Source organism: Furipterus horrens, unplaced genomic scaffold (assembly GCF_987537825.1).
Source record: "Furipterus horrens unplaced genomic scaffold, mFurHor1.1.pri manual_scaffold_9, whole genome shotgun sequence".
NCBI lineage: Eukaryota > Metazoa > Chordata > Mammalia > Chiroptera > Furipteridae > Furipterus > Furipterus horrens.
In genome coordinates this window covers 58,324,498-58,346,366 of record NW_028327179.1, presented here as the reverse complement: position 1 = coordinate 58,346,366, position 21,869 = coordinate 58,324,498, and the positions used below count along the sequence as shown (strand labels likewise).

The 21,869-nt window shown below is 38.6% G+C and overlaps 1 pseudogene; it reads left to right on the top strand.

Moving 5' to 3' along the window:
- Nucleotides 1-20,400: 20,400 nt before the first annotated feature.
- On the top strand, nucleotides 20,401-21,434 carry LOC150001816 (1-acyl-sn-glycerol-3-phosphate acyltransferase epsilon pseudogene; annotated as a pseudogene).
- Nucleotides 21,435-21,869: the final 435 nt, after the last annotated feature.

Below are 21,869 nucleotides of genomic sequence, written 5' to 3'. Positions count from 1 at the left end.
GGAAGTCTGAGTTTCTCTTCACATTCATGTCCCTGAATCTCTATAACACCATGAATAACAAGGCTGTGTGCCTAAGTAAAGAATCTATATGATGCATTGTTCCAGTGGAGGATTAAAAAAATTTTTTTTTTTTTTACTTTTAGAGACAGGGGAAGGGAGGGAGAAACAGAGGAAGAGAAACATTGATGTAAGAAAGAAACATTGATGGTTGTCTCTAAGAGGCATACCGACTGGAGACCAAACTGAAACCTAAGCATGTTTCCTGACTGGGAATTGAACCTGCGACCCTTCACTTTGCACAACAATGCCTAACCAACTGCACCACACTAGTCAGAGTCCATTAGGAGACTTTTGAGAGTGAGTTGGGAACTAATTGTAATGACACCACCTGGAAGCAACCAAGATGTCCTTCGGTATGTCAGTGGGTAAATAAACTGTACTACTACCAATTTGTTCTTAGTCCCTGCATCTCTTTAACTCATCCCCCCCAAAACACTCTCGGGGAAGGAAGTAAAGCATAGAAAACAGTCAATAATGTTGTGATAACTACATATGTGCCAGTTGGGGTACTGAAAATATCGAGGAGAACACTATGTAAAGTATATGATTATCTAACCACTAAGCTGTATACCTGAAACAAATACAAAAAGGAAAAATAAACTGCGGTGTAACCAGACAACGGAATATGTTTTAGTACTAAAAAGAAATGAGCTATTAGGCCATGAAAGGACAGAAAGGAAACTTAAATGTATATTACTAAGTAAAAGAAGCCAGTCTGAAAAGACTATATACTGTATGTTTCCAACTATGTGACATTCTGGAAAAGACAATGTTACGGGGACAGTAAAAAAGAACAGTGGTTACTAAGGTTTTCAGGGAGAGAGGGAAGAATAGGTGAGGCACAGAGAATATTTAGGGCAGTGAAACTACCCTGTATGATATTTTACCATGATGGATACAAGTCATTATAAATTTGTCAAATCATAGAATGTATAGCACCAAGAATGAACCATAAAGTAAACTATGAGCTCCAGGTTATTGTGATGTGTCCATGGAGGTTCATCAGTTGTAACAAAGGCACTACTCTAGTTCAGGATGTTGCTTGTGGGAGAGTTGGAGAAACAGGAACTATATGGGAAATCTCTGTTCCTTCCACTCAATTTTGGTATGAACCTAAAACTCTTCTAAAAAATAAAGTAGGTTTATAAAACTTTTTACTTAATTTTTTATTTTATTTTATTTTTAAGTATATTTTATTGATTATATTGTTACAGTAGTTCCAATTTTTTCTCCTTTGCTTCCCTCCACCCAGCACCCCCCTCCCCCACCAATACCCCCCTCCAAGTCCATGCCCATGGGTTGTACATACAAGCTCTCCTGCCTCACTCTTTCATATATTCTTCTTCTTTTTAAAAATAATTAATTAATTAATTTAACAATAAAAAAGAACAATCCCTCCCTCTCACACTTAAGACCCTTTATAATCTTATAAAGGACAATGGGCGAAGGTCTCGAGCTCTTCTAGCTGCTTCAAGCTGGACATGGTTATCATCCTACCTACCCTTGGGTCCAGAAATCCCTAATAAGAGTGGGGGTGTAGAGGGGAGGGTGGCCTTCCCACATGGGGAAGGATCATGTAGACGCCAGGTTGGTTGGCTGTCCCCAGACAACAGCATGCTTGATTTAACAGGCTGGCATCCTTGTTGTATTCTGGAGGCAACAGATTTGGCAACAGGGTTAAAAGACATCATTCAATCCATAACCACCAGATGACAAAAGACAGGTATTAATTTTTCAATGTTCCACATTAGGGAAAAGAAGGGCTTCTTTGGAGGAAGGTGTGTTAGGCACATCTCCCCTGTCCAAAACCCTTTTGCCCATTATACTTAGTTTGGGATGAGGGAAATAGTTTAGATTTCCCCCCTCTCAGACCTCTGGGCCTTTTCTGTCCAAGCCATTAGGATAGAAAAGAGAAACCAGTTTTAAAGTGAAGCCTACAGACCACCCCATACTTCACCAACCCAGCCACTTAGTTCAGCCAAACCATTGAGTCTCAGGAGGCAGCGATGCAGACAGGATTAAGTGAGGCCTATATATACAGACAATCACTCAGGTAATGAGATCATAGGCTTATGCCCTTTGAAAACAGAAAACACATGTTAATTTATGTAACATAACCCACATACAAGTCTCTAAACTGTAGGACTGTCTTATCTGAAAGATATTCAGTTGCAAGGCTTTTGACATTCTTCTTGCCTGTAAATTAAACATCTTTGATAATACCACAGACCTAGTTTAACTTTCAAATGAAAACAAATTTTAAATGAAAAGAAACTTTAAAGATAGTTAGCTGCACTACTTTATAGTCTACCACTGAGCATTGTGATTTTCCTTGAATCACAATTTTTCTCCCTAAGATTATCCTCTTTGTCATTAAAGGGACTGCATTAAGTCCATTTATAATTTATCCTGCTCATTTGCATAAACACAACAAGAGCAGCAAATGATCACTTATGATCTTTAGTTCTGCTTCGCTGGAACTTATGCAGGGAACATTTAGGGTGACCTTCAGTCTGCCCTTCAGGGCACAGAAGCAGAACTACATACCTGGCATTCAGCCTTGCCTGTACACACCTGTCTTTTCCAAGTCCTTTGGGTTTTCCATTGTACCTGAAGGTCCCTTCTAGCCATCTTTCAGGAAAACAACCTTCATTCCTTCCCTGGAAAGATTGCCATGGACCGCACATCCAACCAAGGTACCAGTTCTTTTATCTCGTGGACTTTTATTACCTTTGAAAGTCAATCCCAGTTCCTCAGGGCTTTTTGGTAACAACCAGAGCCCAAGCATGTCTCCTTTAGGCATGACATTCCAGTCAAAGTCTTAGTAAAAAAAAAAACCTCTATTAACAACTGGTCTTATTAGTTTTATGCAAAGAAACTTATGTCATTACTTACTTCTTTAGAATACCAAACTCTGGTGTGATCAGGTAGGGAGAAAAATATACAGTGTGAAGGAAAATTCTTGTCCTTCTAACATTCACTGAACTTGCATTTCCATTCTTTATATTTTCATTTTTTTAAAATGTGTTTTATTGATTACAGTGTTACATTTGTTCCAATTTCCCTTCCCTCTGCTCCCCTCCACCCAGTGGCCCCCCTCCCTCCCCTTGTCCCCCCCTTTTAGTCCATGTCCATTGGTTGTGCATATAGTTCTTCTCAACCTCTCTCTGTCTATTCCATTCCCTCCTACGATGTTTCTTAATTCCTATACCATCTCCCTCCCTCTTCCCCTTCCCCTTCCCTGCTGACCTCCCCCCAATATGCTCCCCATACCTATAGTTCTTTTCCACTCTCATTGCCTATTTAGTTTGCCTTTGTCTCAATTCCCTAGCTTCTGTTGTTGTTTTTTGTGATGCAGTTTTCATATTAGTGTTCATAGCTTTGATCCTCCTTTTTCTAAACCAGTCCTTTTAACATCTCATATAACAGTGGTTTGGCTCTAATGAACTTTTTCAGTTTTATTTTGTCCTGGAAACACTTTCTCTGCCCTTCTATTCTGAATGACAGCTTCGCTGGATAAAGTATTCGTGGTTGTAGGTTTTTGCTTTTCATTACTTTGAATATTTCTTGCCAGTCCCTTCTTGCCTGCAGGATCCCCCTTGAGAAGTCAGCTGATAGTCTAATTGGGACCCCTTTGTACATGATTCTTTCCTTCTCTCTTGCTGCTTTTAAGATTCTATCTTTAACTCTTGACATTTTAATTATAATGTGTCTTGGAGTGGTTCTCCCTGGGTCCAGTTGTTTTGGAACTCTCTGTGCTTCCTCGACCTGTAAGTTTATTTCCTTCTCCAAGTTTGGGAAGTTCTGCTTTATTATATTTTCACTTAATTTTTCAATTTCTAGTTCATCTTCTTCGCCCTCTGGCAAACCCATTATTCTTATGTTTGGTCTTTTATAGCTGTCCCAGAGGTTTCTGATCCTCTCATTATTTTCCTTTCTTCCCATTTTTCCTCTGCGCTGGTTGACTGTTCCTTCTCTATGTTCTGGTTTGTTGATTTGAACTCTGGATTTTATTTCCTCACCATCTGTCTTGTATGTGGTTTTGTTCCTTTCATTATGAGTGTTTTTCAATTCTTTCTCATCTTTTTCCAGATCTTTTGTTAATTCTGTAAGCCATCTGATAACAATGGCCCTGAACTGAGCCTCTGACAGGTTTCTTATTTGTTCATCTGTCAGGTTCTTCATCTGTTGCCTGGTGAGCTGCGCCACCAGGATTTCTATAGTTGTCTGCCTCATTTTGACAGATGCGTTTTGTTTTCTTGGGCCGGCTATAGGGGGCAGTGCCTGTGTACTCGTTACAACCCAGCAACCGGCGGCAATCCTGAACCTTTTTCGCTGTGCTGTGGCCTTTTGTGGTCACTACCCGGTAACCGGCGGCGGACCAGCAACCTTTTTTGCCATGCTCTGGCACTTTGTTGTCACTGCCCAGTGACCAGTGGCGATCTGCAACCTATTTCGCAGCGCTGTGGCGCTTTGTGTGGGGGTGGGGGTCCAAGATGGATTCCTGCAGTTATTCCGCTAGGAGAACGGGATCCGTCCTTCCACCCTCTGGGCCTCACCGTTCGGCGATGTGGTGGTTGCTCTTCCCAGCGTTAGGGTCGGGAGCTGCTGGGGTTCGACTGCAGCTGGGATTGCTCTCCCTGCCGCTGTCCCTGGTGCTACCGCAAACAGCACCACCTGTCACCTACTTTTCTGTCACCTACTTTCACTCTTACCTGCCCAAAGAGCGCCGCTGGTTTTTAACTTTGTACGTTGGGCTCCCGTGTAGTTTTATTTTCTGGAATTTCTAGTTATCTTTTGTTTTGAAATAGTTGTATTCCTCTCTAGTTGTAGAGGGAGACCGAGCGAGTCCGTCTAAGCCTCCATCTTGGCCGGAAGTCCATATTTTCATTTTTTTCCCCACACTAAAAATTTTTTTTCCATTACAGTTGTCCCACTTTTTTCCCCTCTTGCTTCCCTGCACCCTGCCCCCCCTTCTCCCACATTCAGTCCCCACTCAGTTGTCCATGTCCATGGGTCATTTATACATGTTCTTTGACTAGACCCTTCCCCTTCTTACCCCCTTCTCTCCCTCCCATCTCCCCCTTTGTTACTGTTAGTTTATTCCTTGTTTACATACCTCTGGTTCAATTTTGCTCATTTGTTTGTGTTGTTCATTAGATTCCCGTAATAGGTGATAGCATAAGGTATTTTTCTTTCGGTGCCTGGCTTATTTCGTTAAGCATAATTCTCTCTAGTTCCATCCATATTGTTGCAAATGGTAGAAGTTCCTTCTTTCTTTCAGTACTTATTCATTGTCATTTTCCCCCTTTGTACTCATGTTCCTCTCTGTCTCTCTCTGTTTCTTCATCTTCTTAAAGCAGACCCTTTAGCATTTCTTGCAATGCTGGTTTGGTGGAGATGTATTCTTTTAGCCTTCTTTCGTCTTGGAAACTCATTTCACCTTCCATTTTGAATGAGAGTCTTGCTGGGTAGAGTATCTTGGTTTTAGGCCTTTGTTTTTCATTGCTTGGAATATTTTTTTGCCATTCCCTTCTGGCTTGTAGTGTTTCTGCTGAGAAATCTAATGAAAGCCTTATTGGAGCTCCCTTGTATGTTATTAGTTGTTTCTCTCTTGCTGCTTTTAGGATTCTCTCTTTGTCTTTGAATGTTGGCATTTTAATTATGATGTGTCTTGAAGTGGGCCTGTTGGGGTTCATCTTCATTGGGACCCTTTGTGCTTCCTGGACTTGCGTGACTCTTTCTCTCCTCATGTTAGGGAAGTTTTCTGTCATTAGTTTTTCAAAGAGGTTTTCTATCCCTTGCTCTTCTTCTTCTCCTTCTGGAATTTCTATGATACAGATATTATTACGTTTCATGTTGTCCTGCAGCTGTCTTAGAGCCTCTTCAGTCTTGTTCAATCTTTTTTTCATTTTGTTGCACTGTCTGGGAGTTTTTGTCTCCATTGTCTTCCAGCTCACTGATCCGATCTTCTGCTTCCTATAGCCTGCTTTTAATTCCTTCTATTGTGTTCTTCAATTCAGAGATTGTATTCTTCATTTCCTCCTGGCTCTTATTGATAGTTTCTATGTCCTTTTTCATGCTGGTGTAATTCTCAGTAAGTTCCTTGTAGTTTTTCTGGAGTTCCTTGTAGTTTCCCCGGAGTTTTTTGTAGTTTTCGCTGAGCTCCTTGAGCTTCTCCATAATCCATGTTTTGAATTCCATATCTGATAGTTTGCTCCCTCTATTTCATTTAGCACTCTTTCTGGGGATTCTACCTTTCCTTTCGATGGGGGGTTGTTTCTCTGTATCCCCATTTTTGTGACTCCTATTGTTTGTTGGTGCCTCTTAGAATGATCTGCACTTCCTGGATCTGCCCCTGGTGGCGTCAGATTCTGTACCAGTCTGGGCCTGGGAAGCCTGTTGGAGACTTCCAGGGATCTACTGCCTTTGTCTGTCTTCTTTAGTTGTTAATCTATTCAATCTGTGATTAGCTGTCAGACTTAAAGACCATGGGTGTGGCAGCTTAATTCCTGTAGGCAGGGCTTTTGCTTCCCCTCAGGCTGACACCACTTGGAGGTGGGGGGAATGGTCTGCCTGCAGTACTTGGGATGAGTCAGCACTGGGACCTGGTAGCTGCCTCCCCAGTTCTCCCCTCAAAGACACCACACCAAACTCTCCCCAATCGTCTCTAGTCTTCTCTGCCTTCCCTCCGCTCGAGCCCAGGGTAAGTGGGGGCCAAAATGTTTTTGTATGTGATCCGCTTAAGAGCTCTTTTTCTCTAGCTGTTTCTCTCCAGCTAGCAAGAAACCCTGTGGCTTTTCACTTTTCACAGCTGGATACTATTTTACTTTCCACTCTGTTGCTATAGGCTGGGAAGCTCAGCTGGGGGTTTAGACTCTGCCCTTCTCAGGGGGAACCCTCAACTGCTGAGCTGTTTCTCAGTCCCTTCAGCTGCCACCCGTGGGAGCCCAGCCAGCTCTTCCGCATCTCTGCACTCCCTACTGGTCATGTTGTGATGTAGTGGCTTTTTCTCTCTCTCGGTGGTTATAAGACTTCTCTCCAGCTAGTGTTCGTTTGGTTATTCCAGATGATTTCTCCAAAATTAAGTTGTAAATCCAGACTAGTTCTGGGAGGAGGTTAGTGTAGCTTCCACTTACTCTTCCGTTATCTTGTTTCTAATTTGATTTTTTATTGTTAATGTTATTACAGTCATCTCCACTTTTTTCTCCCTTTTCTCATCTTCACTCAGCCCCACCCCCTCCTTCCCTCATTCGATCCCCATATCGTTGTCAGTGTCCATGGGTTTAACATAAATGTTCTTCGGTTGATCCCTTCACCATTTTTATCCATTCTACCCCTCCACCTCAACCTGGCAGCTGTCAGTCTGTTCCATGTCTCTATGCTTCTGTTTCTATTTTGTTTTTTAGTTTATTGTGTTTATTAGATTCCACATATAAGTGAGATTGGGTGGTATTTGTCTTTCACTGGATGGCTTTTTTGTTTTAATCCTCACCTGAGGATATGTTTATTGATTTTAGAAAGAGAGAAGAAAGGAGAGAGAGAGGAAGAAAGGGAGAGAGAGAGAAACATAGATCGGTTGCCCCAACTGGGGATTGAACTACAACATAGATATATGCCCTGTTTTTTGTTTTTTGTTTTGTCCTTTATTCCACTTTCTTCTCTGATTTGACATCTACGCCACCCCCCTCCCCCGCCCCTTACACTCCACACTGTCATGGTCTGAGTCAGTCCACAGACCTCAGATGGGCGGGGCGCTCTCCCTGCTCCGCTGTGTTGCACGCTCTCAACAAGCATATCCACTGAGTCGGGAGCCACCCTATCTTATCACACTGAGGTTCTATATATTCAGCAGAAGCATCAGCCCCGTACCAAGTAAAAACGTCTGATGATAAGATGGCATCACCGGAGGAGTTGCTGGGAAGGTGTCAGAAAACTCAAATGGCTCCTCAGAAATCCAATGACCCAGCTCCAGAGACCACAGCACCCACTTGTAGGAAAGGATCCAGCAGCCACGCGATGCCCAGCAGCACGTTGAGGGTGCACAGCGCCTGTACAGCCAGCACGTGCGTGGTGCTGTCACACACTTCACGGGCCACCTAAAAGCCTTTCAGCTTGGCCACCATCTGGATGACGATGCTCTGCTTTTCCGATGGCATGCTGGTCATGACCAATGTTCTTGTTGGCTTCTGGCCTCTCCTTCTTCTCCTCAGTTCCTTGTAGGTCTGATGAGGTCCTTATCGTGGGCCTACTAGCCTTCCACGCCTGGTGGGTCTATCTGTGACACAGTCACTCTGAGATGAGCCTTCAGAGGCAACCGACATTCCCGCAGTGGCATCTTCTCTCCACACGTGTTTCACATCCACCAAGTCTTTTGTTTCTTCACTGCCTCCTCTCATGGGAGTCGAGTCACCGCAGCCTTTTGGTGTATGGGATGACTCTCTAATCAACTGAGCCATCTGGCCAGGGCTAAATGAGCAGCTTCTTACAAAAAGATAAAATTTTGTAATAGTGCGAAAGGAGGCTGCATGGAATAAAAAGAGGTAATAAATTGTCCTGATAGGACCCTATGCCTCAGTTTTGGTAGTCATTATAAAAATATTCAGTGCAGGAGATTAAAACAGATACTTCACCAAAGAGGATATACAAATGAAAAGATGCTTAATATCATTAGTCATTAGGGAAATGCAAACCAAAATAAGACACCCCTACATACTTACTAGAACAGCTAATACAAAAAACACTGACCATACCACTTGCTGGTAAGGATTTGGAAGAACTGGAACTCTCAAATTCTGCCTTATGATATTGCATACTATAAAATATTAATCCACTTAGTAAAAGAGTTTTTTTGTTTCTTAAAATCTACCACATAATCCACCCATTCCACTCCTAGATGTTTGCCCAAGAGAAATATAAGCATATGTCCATACATTTATACATACATGATCATAGCAGGGTTACTTTTTAAAAAAAATAACTTATTTATTTATTTGTTTGTTTATTTATTTATTTATTTTTAGAGAGAGAGGAAAAGAGAAAGAGAGGGAGAACATCACTGTGTGGTTGCCTCTCACTTGCGCCCCCAACTGGGGACCTGGCGTGCAACCTAGTCATGTGCCCTGATTGGGAATCGAACCAGTGACTCTTGGTTTGCAGGCCGATGCTCAAAGGTTTCTTTTTTTTTGATTAGCCAAATTATAGTTTATCCATCCCATGGATACCATTACTCAGTAATAAAAGGGAATGGCTATTGATACATGCAACAACATGGATAAATTTCAAAATAATTATGCTGAGTGAAATAAGCCATACAAAAAAGAATATATACTCTATAAGTTCATTTATATAAACTCTACAAAATGAACATTAGCCTCTAGTGACAGAAAACAGATCAGTGGTCCTTAGGACAAGCTGGTGAAGGGCAAGGAGAGGAGGAGGAGAGGATTATAAAAAGACTTGAGGAAACTTTAGGGTGATGGATATGTTTATTATCTTGATTATGCTGATGACTTCATAGGCATATAGATATGTCAATGTTTATTGAATTTTATACTTTATAAATCTGCATTTCTGAGGGGATTAAAGGATAAAAATGAGGTGATCATCACAAAGGAAGCAACACAAGCACTGGAGAATATTAACCACTGGTTTACAATAAATACCTTAGCAAACCAGTAATAATTGAAATTTTAAAATGATAACATTTGAGTAGCATAAAAAATCAAATATTTGAGGCTTTTCTGGCTCCTGATCTGGCTCTCTTTCAGGCTCTGGCTCAGGCTCTTTGGCTCCTGGACTGGCTGGCTCTGGCTCTTGGGCTCTTCTTCCTGGAGGATGACTGGATGATGGTGCTGCAGCTGCCTGCATTTCCCAACAGGTCCCTGTGGACAGACAGCAGGTGGCGCTGCATTTCCCTTTTTTCTGCCTTGGCTGCCGGGATGGGAACCCAACTTGGCAGAACTGAGCTGAAGATTATAAAGAACGGATTCAGAATTGGGGCACTTCTGTGTCTACATGATGGTGAATCCCTACGCAGCATTGCAAGGGCTCTCTTTCCACAACCCAGTTACAGAGAATATTCTGGGAGGAAATCCCTGGAGTTACTAAGTCACATGGAAAAGTATCCAGAGTTTGATGAAAATCAACAGAATTCTTTGGGAGGGTTACAGAGATGTCTCTGGATGGCTGGAACGGGACAGGAGCCCACAGATGATTCCAGAAGGACGTGGAGCTGGTCTCTCATTCAAACACAGATGTGACTCGAAAAATCTTTTGGTTGTTACAAGGTTCAACTCTTCAGATTGGCATTTAAGAACCTACACACATGAACCTCCAAATTCCCACTACTGGAAAAAAAATACAGATTCTCAGCACCCCCACCCCGCCCCAAGACCTATAGTATCAACTCAGAAGCGGGCCCCAGCAACCTGTGTTTTCATAGGCCCTTGGGGGGATTCTGTGTATGGCAGGCAGCCAAGGCCTAAGGCTCCAGAGCCCTCTGAGGAGTTTATATAGAGTTATACCATCTCGCCATGGAGAACATCCTGCTGCTTTGATGGGTAAAGTGAGATCGACATGCTGGGAGAAGCAGGAGGCTTCTGGGTGTTTGTCGTCAAGGCAGCGTCTATGGAAGGTTCTGCAGATGAAAGCGGAGCAGCACGGCACCCTAAGGATGGATATTTTTCAAAGATGCAAGCGTGGGAGGCAATCCTGGGGGAGCGTGCGTCTCAGAAGAATGTCGCGGGGGGTGCTCACCTGACTGGCGGAGGGAGTGAAAAAATATTCATATTTTAAAGAGCAGCCTGAAGTTGGCTTTTACAGGGACCAAATCTGAGTGAAATTTGCAAGTTTTAGATCATGACTACGAAGAGATTGAGGTTGAGAAAACAGAAGGAAGAATTAGGGATGACGCTCAAGTAAATGGCCTGATTAATTGTGTGAACCACAGCACTGGCTGCCCTTCTCTGGTGTAATTAAGTCTATAGTTGCAGTCATTTATTGTCCCTGGAACTCAGCTCAGTGGCTGTAATTCTTTCAGCTGCCTTCAGCACCAATGCTGATCCTCAGGGCTACTTCCCTAGCAGACTGTGTGGCTCTTGGCGCCAGTCAATGAAATGGGCCACAATGACTCCATTGTGTACGTTAGGAGGGGGCGCATCTCATTTAGAGAAAGAACTGGTGTCCAACTCCTACTTGAATAGCAAAGGACTTTGTTGGCACTAAAGTGAAAATGAACATTCTAATGAAATTATTTTTCCTTTTGTGATTTTCGCCTCCATAAACAAAAGTATTGGCTCAGTTTTTGCAAGCATGTTGAATTTAGGGACATCTTTTTCTTCTTCCATGTCGGTATGAAGTTAGTCATGGGGGAAAATATGTTCTCAATAAATGAGGAATGCATTTCTTCTCCACCATGCCACTGATACGGGACATAGGAAACTATTATAGAATAAAAAGATGCATGAAGATGCCGAATGATGGTAGTTTCTTGGGTATCTGATTTCATAGTTCTCCCTCTTATGTGATAATGAAACAACAACACTGGTCCTGGAAGGAAACAAGGCCTCTGCAATTGAAAAGCAAGAGCCAAATATGAACATTTTTGTTGACAGAAACTGTAAATTTAAGGATTTAGAAAGCATTTTGAGTAACAATGTTAGCTCTCATTTATTGATGATCACCATGTAGTACCATGCCAAGAACTTGATATTTGTTTACTCCCTGGTTAATTCAACTCGCCTTTATTGACTTACTAATGTGGACCAGGCACTAGTGTGAGCTATGATATTTAACAATTCACACAACTTGTCAAAGTAAGTGCCTACTACCTGTAGTTCACAGCTGAGAAAACTGAAGCTCAGGGACCTGAAGTCAGAGGTTCTTAACTCTGCTACATTGGAATAATCCGGGGGGCTCTGCACCTGAAAATAGTGATGTCTGGTCCCAACCCTAGATCAATTAAGCCAGACTTGCTAAATATATGTTTGGGGACCAGTTTTCTTTGAAAGTTTCCTTGAGTTCTTTTGGGTAACTGGGGTTTGGGGACACTGCTGCAAGGTCACACTGAGCTTGCTAGGGACAGGAGTCTGAGCCACAAAGTCAGGGGTCAATAGAACATTATGAATGGCAAAACTCAGCATCTGTGCCACAGTGTCAGATATTAGTAAGCTAGTCTTATTGGCAGGAGCATGCTCCGTGGAGCTCGTCACTTCTCAGCACAATCTCTGATTTAGGCCTCTCAGTTTCTTGTAAAGTCCCATCAAGTTTCCCAGTTTGAAGACAAAATATGTGATTCTCTGAAGGCTGTCCACTTAGTAGACAATCACCCACCATGTAGCATGTGTGCTCTGTAATTTCACTTAAGAGGTTTGTTACATATATATCCTACCAATAGGAGTGGCAGAGATAGCAGAGAGAGAGATAGAGCATGCTGCTGAAGGCTCTGTTGGTCCTCTCAGAGGAGAGCAAGTTATTGCTTTGTTTTCAAATAATGCAGTTGGTAATAAGTTTTTGGATGTGTGTGAGCTGTAAATCATTCTGAAAATTGAACTGAACTTAAAAAAATCAAATATTTACTGTCTTTATCTGGTTTTGGAATTAAATAATGCTGGCCTCATAAAATAAGTTTGGGAGCCTTCTCTCCTCTTAAATTTTCTGAAATAGTTTGATAAAGAGAGGTGTTAGTTCTTCTCAGAATGTTTGGATTGTCTGTTTCTAGGAATTTCTTCATTTCATCCAGGTTGTCCAATTTGTTGGTATGTAGTTGTTCATAATATTATCTTATAATCCTTTGTATTTCTTTGGTGTCAGTTATTTCTCCTCCTTCATTCTGATTTTATTTATTGAGGTCTCCTCTCTTTTATTCTCAATGAGTCTGGTTAAATATTTGTCAATCTTGTTTATTTTTTCAAAGAACAAGCTCTTGAATTTATTGACTTTTTATATTGTTTTTTAAGATGCTTTCATTTATTTCTGCTCTGATCTTTATTATTTCCTTCCTTCTACTCACTTTGGGCTTTGTTTGTTTTTCTTTTTCAAGTTCCTTCCCTGACTGACTTATTTCACTTAGCATAATGTTCTCCAAGTCCATCCATGCTGTCACAAAGGGTAAAAATTTTCTTTTTTATGACCAAGTAGTATTCCATTGTGTAAATGTCCCATAGTTTGTTTGTTTTTTATACATTCATCTATTGATGGATACTTGGGCTGCTTCCTTATCTTGGCAATTGCAAATAACACCAAAATAAACATAGGAGTGCTTCTGTTTTTTAGATAAAACAAATATGGGGCATGCCCTATTATTTCACTCATATGTGGAATCTAATGAACAAATGGAACTAACATGTAAAATAGAGACAGGCTCCTAGAGAGAAGGCTGACAGCTTGGGGCAGGGTGGTGGTGCAATTAAGTTGTGGAGGGATCAAGCAAAAAGGAAAAAGGACTCATGGGGAATAGTGTGGTGATTGTGGGACAGGGTGGGGGATATAAGGGGGACAAATGATAATGAAAAAATACAATAAAGAGGAGAAAAAAATCCTTAGAAATAAGTCTAACAAAAATGTTTAAAACTGCTATGCTAAAATTAATAAAATATTAAGAAATATTAGCGACAATATTGTGACTATGTTGATTTTGCCTAAATTGACTAGGGGTTAGGATTGTGAGGATGTAGAGCAAACAGAATTCTCAGATGCTGATTGTGGGAATGTAAATTTGTAGTCAGTTTAGAAAACTGGCACTATCTGAAAAGAAACATTACATAGAGCTGAACATAAACATCCCACATAGCTCAGCAATTCCACTCCCAGGTATATATGCCAAAGGAATGAGTATATAGAATTAACAAAAGATTATTTCTAATGCCTAAAAAATTGGAAATAACCCAAATATTCATCACCAGTAGAATAGATGAATACCCTGTTCGTGCAGTGGAATACTAAACATCAATAAGAATAAACACTATAACTTTATGAAATAATATGGGTGAATCTCACAGCATAACATTGATAAAACAGATCCAAATATATAAAAAAAAGTATATATTGTATAATTCCATGCCTAATACACTCAAAAACAAGTGGAATTAATCTATAATGTTAGAAGTTAGGGGACTGGTTACCCCTTGAGAGGGGAAAACGCAGTGAGTGAAAAAAGGAACAAAGGAGTATCTGGAATAACATTCTACTTTTTAAAAAAATTTATTTATTTATTTTTAAGGAGAGGGGAAGGGAGGGAGAAAGAGAGGGAGAGAAACATCGATGTGTGAGAGAGACATTGATTGGTTGCCTCTCACACAGCCCCCAACCAGGGACTGTGCCCACAACCCAGGCATGTGCTCTGACAGAGAATCAAACTGGCAACCTTTCACTTTGCGGGATGACACTCAACCAACTGAGCCATGCTGGTCAGGGCCATTCTTTTTTTTTTTTTTCTTTTAATTTCTGTGTTATCTGTACTTATTTGTGTACTTTTCTGTTTGTGTTATACTTAAAGAAAAAGTACATGGCAATTATACCTCACTCAATAAACCTATTTTAAAAAAAGGATGAATTAGGATAGGAAAATACTTGACTTTGGAAAAAGAATGCATCACAAAGTAGAATAAGCATATAGGAGAAAACAGGAAGGCCAAACTAAGAAAATTGTAAGAAACAAAGGCTTAAGAGAATGTTATAAGCAAAGGAAACATAAAAGGAAGAATAATAACTACTAATATTTATTTAGAATTTTACTGGATGCTATTTACTTTTTCTTTAATTAATAAACTTCATGTTTTAGAGCATTTGGTGTCATTAGTGTTTTGGATTTTGATTATCCTTATAGGTGTGCAATGGTTTCTCCTTTTTGTTTTAACTTGCATTTTCTTGATGATATATGATGTGGAGTACCATTTCATATGCTTATTGCCATCCACGTTTCTTCTTTGGTGATGTGTTCGTTCGGGTCTTTTGCCTATTTTCAAAATCTCTTATTGTTGAGTTTAAGAGTTCTTGCATATTTTAGATAACAATCTATTAACAGATGTGTCTTTTGCAATTATTTTCTCTCAGTCTCTGGCTCATTTTCTCATTCTCTCAATAGCATCTTTTGCACAGTAGAAGTTTAAAAAATATTTTTTGAGTTACCATTGACATACAATATCATATTAGTTTCAGGTGTAGAACATAGTAGCTATGTTGTACATAGTAGACATTTATATAATCTTATGAAGTAATCACTCCAATAGGTCTAGTACCCAGCTGACACCATACATAGTTATTGTAATATTATTGACTGTATTTACTATGCTGTAATTTACATCCTCATGACTATTTTTATAACTGCCAATTTGTAGACGTTTTTAATTTTAATAAAATTTATCTTATCCATTCTTTTGTTTATGGATCATGGTTTTTGTGTTGTATCTAAAAAGTAATCACCATTACTAAGGTCATCTAGATTTTTCCATATGCTTTCTTCTAGAAGTTTTATAGTTTTACATTTTATATTTAGGTCTGTGATTAATTTTAGTAAAGGGTATAAGATTTTTGTCTAGATTTATTTTTATGTGAATTTCCAATTGTTCCAGCACCATTTGTTGAAAAGACAACCTTTTTATCCATTAAATTACCTTTGCTCCTTTGTCCAAGATCAGTTGACCATGTTTATGTGGGTGAATTTCTGGGCTCTATATTCTGTTCCATTGACCTATTTGTCTATTCTTTTGCTGATACCACACTCCCTGGCTTACTGTATCTTTATAAAGTAAGTCTTTATGTTGGATAGTGTCCGTCTTCTGATTTTGTTCTTCTCCTTCAGTATTGCATTGGCTATTCTGGATCTTCTGCCTCTCTATTTAAAATTTAGAATCAATTTGTCAATATCCACTAAATAACTTGCCAGGATTTTGGAGGATTTCTTGAGTCTGTAGATCAAGCTGGGGAGAACTGACATCTTGATAATATTGTTTTTCTATCCATACACATGAAATCTTTCTCTATTTATTTAGTTTTTCTTTGCTATCTTTGATTAGTTTTGTAGTTTTCCTACATAAGTAATGTATTTTGTTATAATTATGCCTAAGTATTTCATTTTTGAGTGTTAATATAAATGATAATGTGTTTTTATATTAAAATCCAGTCGTTCATTGATAGTATATAGGAACGTGATTGACTTTTATCTATTAACCTTATATTCTGCAACTTTGCTATAATTGGTTATTAGTTCCAGGACTGTTTTTGTGGACTCCTTTGGCTAATGCTGTGTATTAGGTCTCCAGATTATTCATCTTCTAATCACAAGTTTATATCCTTTGACCAACATCTCCCCAATTCCCCCACCCCCAGTCACTGGTAATGACTATTTTACTCTGTGTTATAATTTTATGAGTTCAGCTTTTCTAGACTCCCCATTTAAGTGATATCATACTGTATTTGTCTTTCTCTGAATGACTTATCTTATTTAGCATAATGCAGTCAAAGTTCATCCATGTTGTTGCAGATGGCATGATTTCCTTTTTTTTTTCTCATGGCTGAATAATATTCCTTTGTGTACATAAACCACATATTTATTCATTCATCCATTAATAAATGCTTAAGTTGTTTCTATATCTTGGCTATTATGAATAATGTTGCAATAACCATGGCGGTGTAGATATATATTTGATATTTTGTTTTTCTTTCATTTGAATATATACCCAGAACTGGGATTTCTTGATGATATGGTAGCTCTATTTTTAATTTTTGAGGAACTTCCATATTGTTTTCTATAGTGGCTGCACTTATTTACATTCCCACCAACAGCGTAGAAGAGATCCCTTTTTCCCCCACAACCTTTTAAACACCTGTCTTTAATGATAGCTATTCTAGCAGGTGTGAGGTGCTATCTCATTGTCTTCTTTGGAAAGAAGACATCCTCTGCCCATTACTTTTATTTTTAAAATTTATTTATTGATTTTGAGAGAGAGAAAGAGAGGGGAGAGGAGGGAGGGAGAGAGAGAGAAAGAGAGAGAGAGAGAGAGAGAGAGAGAGAGAGGTCAATTGGTTTCCACTTATTTATGCATTCATTACTTGATTCTTGTTTGCACCCTGATGGGGATTTGAACAACAACTCTGTAGTATCAGGACAATGCTCTAACCAACTGAGCTACCTGGCCAGAGCCTCTGCCCATTTTTTAATCAGTTTATTTTGTTGTTATTGAATTGTATGAGTTCTTTATATATTTTGGATATTAACCTCTTATCAGATATATGGTTTGCAAATATCTTTTATTTCATAGATTGCCTTTTTATTTTGTTGATGTCTTCTTTTACTGTGTACAGAAGCTTCCTAGTTTTATATATTCCCACTTGTTGAGTTTTACTTTTGTTGCTTGTACTTTTGGTGCCAAATCTCCCCCCCCCCCCAAAATAATTACCAAGACTAATGTCAAGAAGCTTTTTTCCCATGCTTTCTTCTTAGAGTTTTATGGCTTCAGGTCTTATGTTTAAGTCTTTAATCCATTTCAAATTAATTTTTGTGAGTGGTATTAGATAATAGTCTAATTTCATTGTTCTGTTCATGGTTATTTAGTTTTACTAAAACATTTCTTGAAGAGACTATCCTTTCTCCATTGACTATTCTTAGCTCCTTTGTCAAATATTAGTTGGCTGTATATGTGGGAGTTTATTTCTGGCTTCTCTGTGCTGCTCAATTGGTTTATTTGCCTGTTTTTATGCCAGTAACATAACTGTTTTAATTATTACAGCTTTGTAATATAGTTTGAAATCAGGAAATGTAATGCCTCTAGTTTTTTCTTCTTTCTCACAATTGCTTTGTCTACTTGGGGTCTTTTGTAGTTTCATAGAAATTTAGGATTGTTTTCCTATTTCTGTGAAAAATGTCATTGGAATTTTGATAAGGATTGCCTCAAATCTATGAATGACTTTGGGTAGTATGGACATTTTAATATTATTAATTCTTTTGATGTATGAATATGGAGTATCTTTCCACTGGTTTGTGTCTTCAATTTCTTTCATCCAAGTCTTATAGTTTTCATTGTACAGATATTTCACTTCCTCAGTCAAATTTACTTTTAAGTATTTTATTGTTTTTGATGCTATTGTTAATGACATTTTTTTCTTTTTAAGGTATTTCATTATTCATGTATAGAAATGAAACTAACTTCTGTATGTTAATTTTATATCCTGCAACTAGATTCACTGATTAATTCCAGAATTTTTGGTTGAGACTTTAGGAATTTCTCCATATAAGAACATATTTTGAGGTAAAGACAATTTTACTTTTCTTTTGATTTGGATACCTTTTGTTGTCTTGCATGATTGCTCTAGCTAGAACTTCTAATACCATATTGAATAAGACTAATAGTGGGCACCTTGTTTTGTTCCTGATGTTAGAGGAAAAGCTTTCAACCTTTTACCATTGAGTCTGATGTTAGCTGTGTTTGTCATATGTGGCCTTTATTATGTTGAAGTATGTTCCTTCTATACCCAGTTTGTTGAGGAGTTTTATCATGAAAGGATGTTGTGTTTTGTCAATTGATTTTTTTGCATCTATTTAAATGATCATATGATTTTTATCTTTCATTCTATTAATGTGGTATATAAAATTTATTGATTTCATATGTTGAACTATCTTTTATCCCAGAAGTAAATTCCACTTGATCATGGTGCATGATCCTTTTAGTATGCTGTAGTATTTGGTTTGATCAATATATTGTTTTGATTTTTTTTTCCCATCTATATATTTTCAGGGATTTTGGTCTATAATTTCCTTTTATAGTAGTACTTTTATCTGGTTCTGGTATCAGGGTAATGCTGACTTTGTAAAAGGAGTTTGAAAATATTTTTAATATTTTGGAAAAGTTTGAGAAGGATTGGCATTAATTCCTCCTTATATGTTGGGTAGAATTAAATAGTAAAGCCATCTGGTCCCGAGCTTTTCCGTGTTGGGAGGTTTCTTATTACTGATCAATCTTCTTACTCATTATTGGTCTGTTTAGATTAGTTTTCTCTTCATGATTCAGTCTTGATAAGTTGTGTGTTTCTAGGAATTTATCCATTTCTTCTAGGTTATTGAATTTGTTGCCATATACAGGGTGGGGCAAAAGTAGTTTTACAGTTGTGAGTATGCAAAACACAAAGTTTGTTCTTGTGTTGTATTATTTTCCATATGGACAACTGTAAACCTTCTCTTGCCCCACCTGTTATTATTTATAATAATATGTCATGATCCTATATATTTCTGTGGTATTAGTTATAATGTCACCTCTTTTATTTCTGATTTTATTATTTGCATATTATTTTTCTCTTAGTTAACATAGATAAAGGTTTGTCAATTTTGTTTATCTTTTTAAAAAAGTTTTATTATTTTCTATTAGTTTTGTTATTCTATTATTTTTATGGTCTATTTCACTTACTTATGTTCTTATTTTTGTTTATTTACTTCATTCTGGTAAACTTTGGATTAATTTCTTATTCTTTTTCTAGTTCCTTATAGTGCAAAAGTATGTTACTTATTGGAGATATTTCTTTTTTCTTCCTTCCTTCCTTCCTTCCTTCCTTTCTTTCTCATTTTTAATTGTTTTTCTATTACAGTTGTCCCACATTTTCCCCCATTGCTTCTCCCACCCCACCCACCCCTTCTCCCACAGTCACTCCCCACCCTGTTGTCCATGTCCTCTTTTTTCTTGACATATGCATTTATTTCTATAAATGTTTCTCCAATAATTACTTTTGTAGCATCTCATTGATTTTGGTATATTGTGTTTCCATTTTCATTAGTTTTAAGATACTTTTTGATTTTCCTGTTGATTATTCTTTGACCCTTTGTTTGTTCAGGGACGTTTTGTTTAGTTTCCACATGTTTGTAATTTATTGCTTATGATTACCTTGACAGTCCTGTGAAGTACTGGCTAAGTATCCTCTAGATTGTCCTCATCATGAGTTTTCCTGATGTTTTTCTCATAATGAGACTGGAGTTATGTTTTCTTCTTTTGAAAGAGTACTAGAGGGGTGAAGTACCATTTTTATTCCATTATATCAGGGGGTAAATGTCAACCACATGACCTTACTTGTGATGTTAACTTTCAACACTTGGTTAAGGTAGTGTTTGCAAGGTTTCTCTATGGAAAAATATTATTTATTGCCTTTCTGCACAATTAGAATGTAAGATCTATGAGAGTAGAGATGGTATATGTTTTGTTTACTGCTTTATCTGCAGTGTATAGAACAGTATATGGCCCATAGGCACTCAATAAATATTTGTTAAATAAATTAGTGAGTAAATTGCAATGTGAATTTGATGATCTTTAGCTTCCAATTCTACTGAACTCTTGTTGAAAATTTGTTCTGGTCTTGCTTGCCCACTTCTACCAGATGGTGGGTGACTGGTTCTACTGTGTCTACTAGAGCATGGTGCTCTTCTACTTTGAGGACTGCACTGGGGTACAGATATTGTTTTATGGATATTTGCCAAAAAGTAAAGAAAATATATAATATACTTAGCAAATCACCAATGCACTGTCGACTAGATTGTCACCATTTTGGCCATTGGGAAGAGCCCTCTTAGACATGTGCGCTATGTGCTGAAAGATGGGTTAAAATGGCTTCTGTTGTATGGCTGTTACTTTTTTCAGCATGGAGGGATCTACATCAAGAGAAGGGCCAGGTTTAATGAGAAAGAGATGAGAAAGAAGCTGCTGAGCTATGTGAGTGCAGGAAGTCCAATGTATCTTGTGACTTTTCCAGAGGGAACAAGGTATAAACCAGAAATAACAAATTTCAGCTAGTCAAGCATTTGCTGCTCCAGAAGGCCTGATAGTATTAAAACATGTGCTGACACCAAGAGTAAAGGTCATTCATGTTGCTTTTGATTGTATGAAGAACTATTTAGTTGCAATTTATGATGCTACAGTGGCTTTTGAAGGGACTATGGAAATAAAGGGCAGTGGAAAGAAGCTCCATCGATGGTTGAATTTCTCTGCCAAGAATGTCCAAAAATCTGTATTCACATTGATCATATAGACAAAAAAGATGTCCCATAATAACAAGTATATATGAGAAGATGACTTCACGAACATTTTGAAATTAATGATAAGTTGCTTATAGAATTCTATGATTCACTGGATCCAGAAAGAAGAAACAAATTTCCTGGGAAAAGTGTTCATTCTAAACTAAGCCTCAAGAAGGCCTTACTGTCATTATTGATTCCAAGTCGTCTGACTGCAGGCCTGCTCGTGACTGAGGCTGGGAAGAAGCTGTATGTGAAAATGTGATTCTGCAGGACCCTAATTGGCTGCTTGTGGGTTAGTATTAAAGCGTATCTGCAGGCAGCGGGATGTGCCCTGATGTTTATTATGGGTGGCTGCACATTATATCACATTATTTCCTGAATTTAATAAGAAGTATAAATAAAGTCTTGTTGATTGAACATTGGATAAAATAGAATTTCTGACTAAAGCTGAAGTTGGTTTGGGCAGACTTACAAACAAATTTTTTCTGACCTTACTTATGGTTACTAACAGCAACTTTAAAAAAAATTTTTAAATATGTTTTATTGCTTATGCTGTTACAGTTGTCCCAATTTCTTTTCCCTTTGTTCCCCTCCACCCAGTGACCCCCCTCCCTCCAGTTGTCCCCCCCTTTTTGTCCATGTCCATTGGTTGTGCATATAGTTCTTCTCCACCTCTTCCTGTCTACTCCATTCCCTCCTACTCTGCTTCTTAATTCCTGTACCATCTCCCTCCCTTTCCCCCTGCCCCCTCCCATCTGACCTCCCCCCAATATGTTCCCTATACCTATAATTCTTTTTCCACTCTCATTGCCTA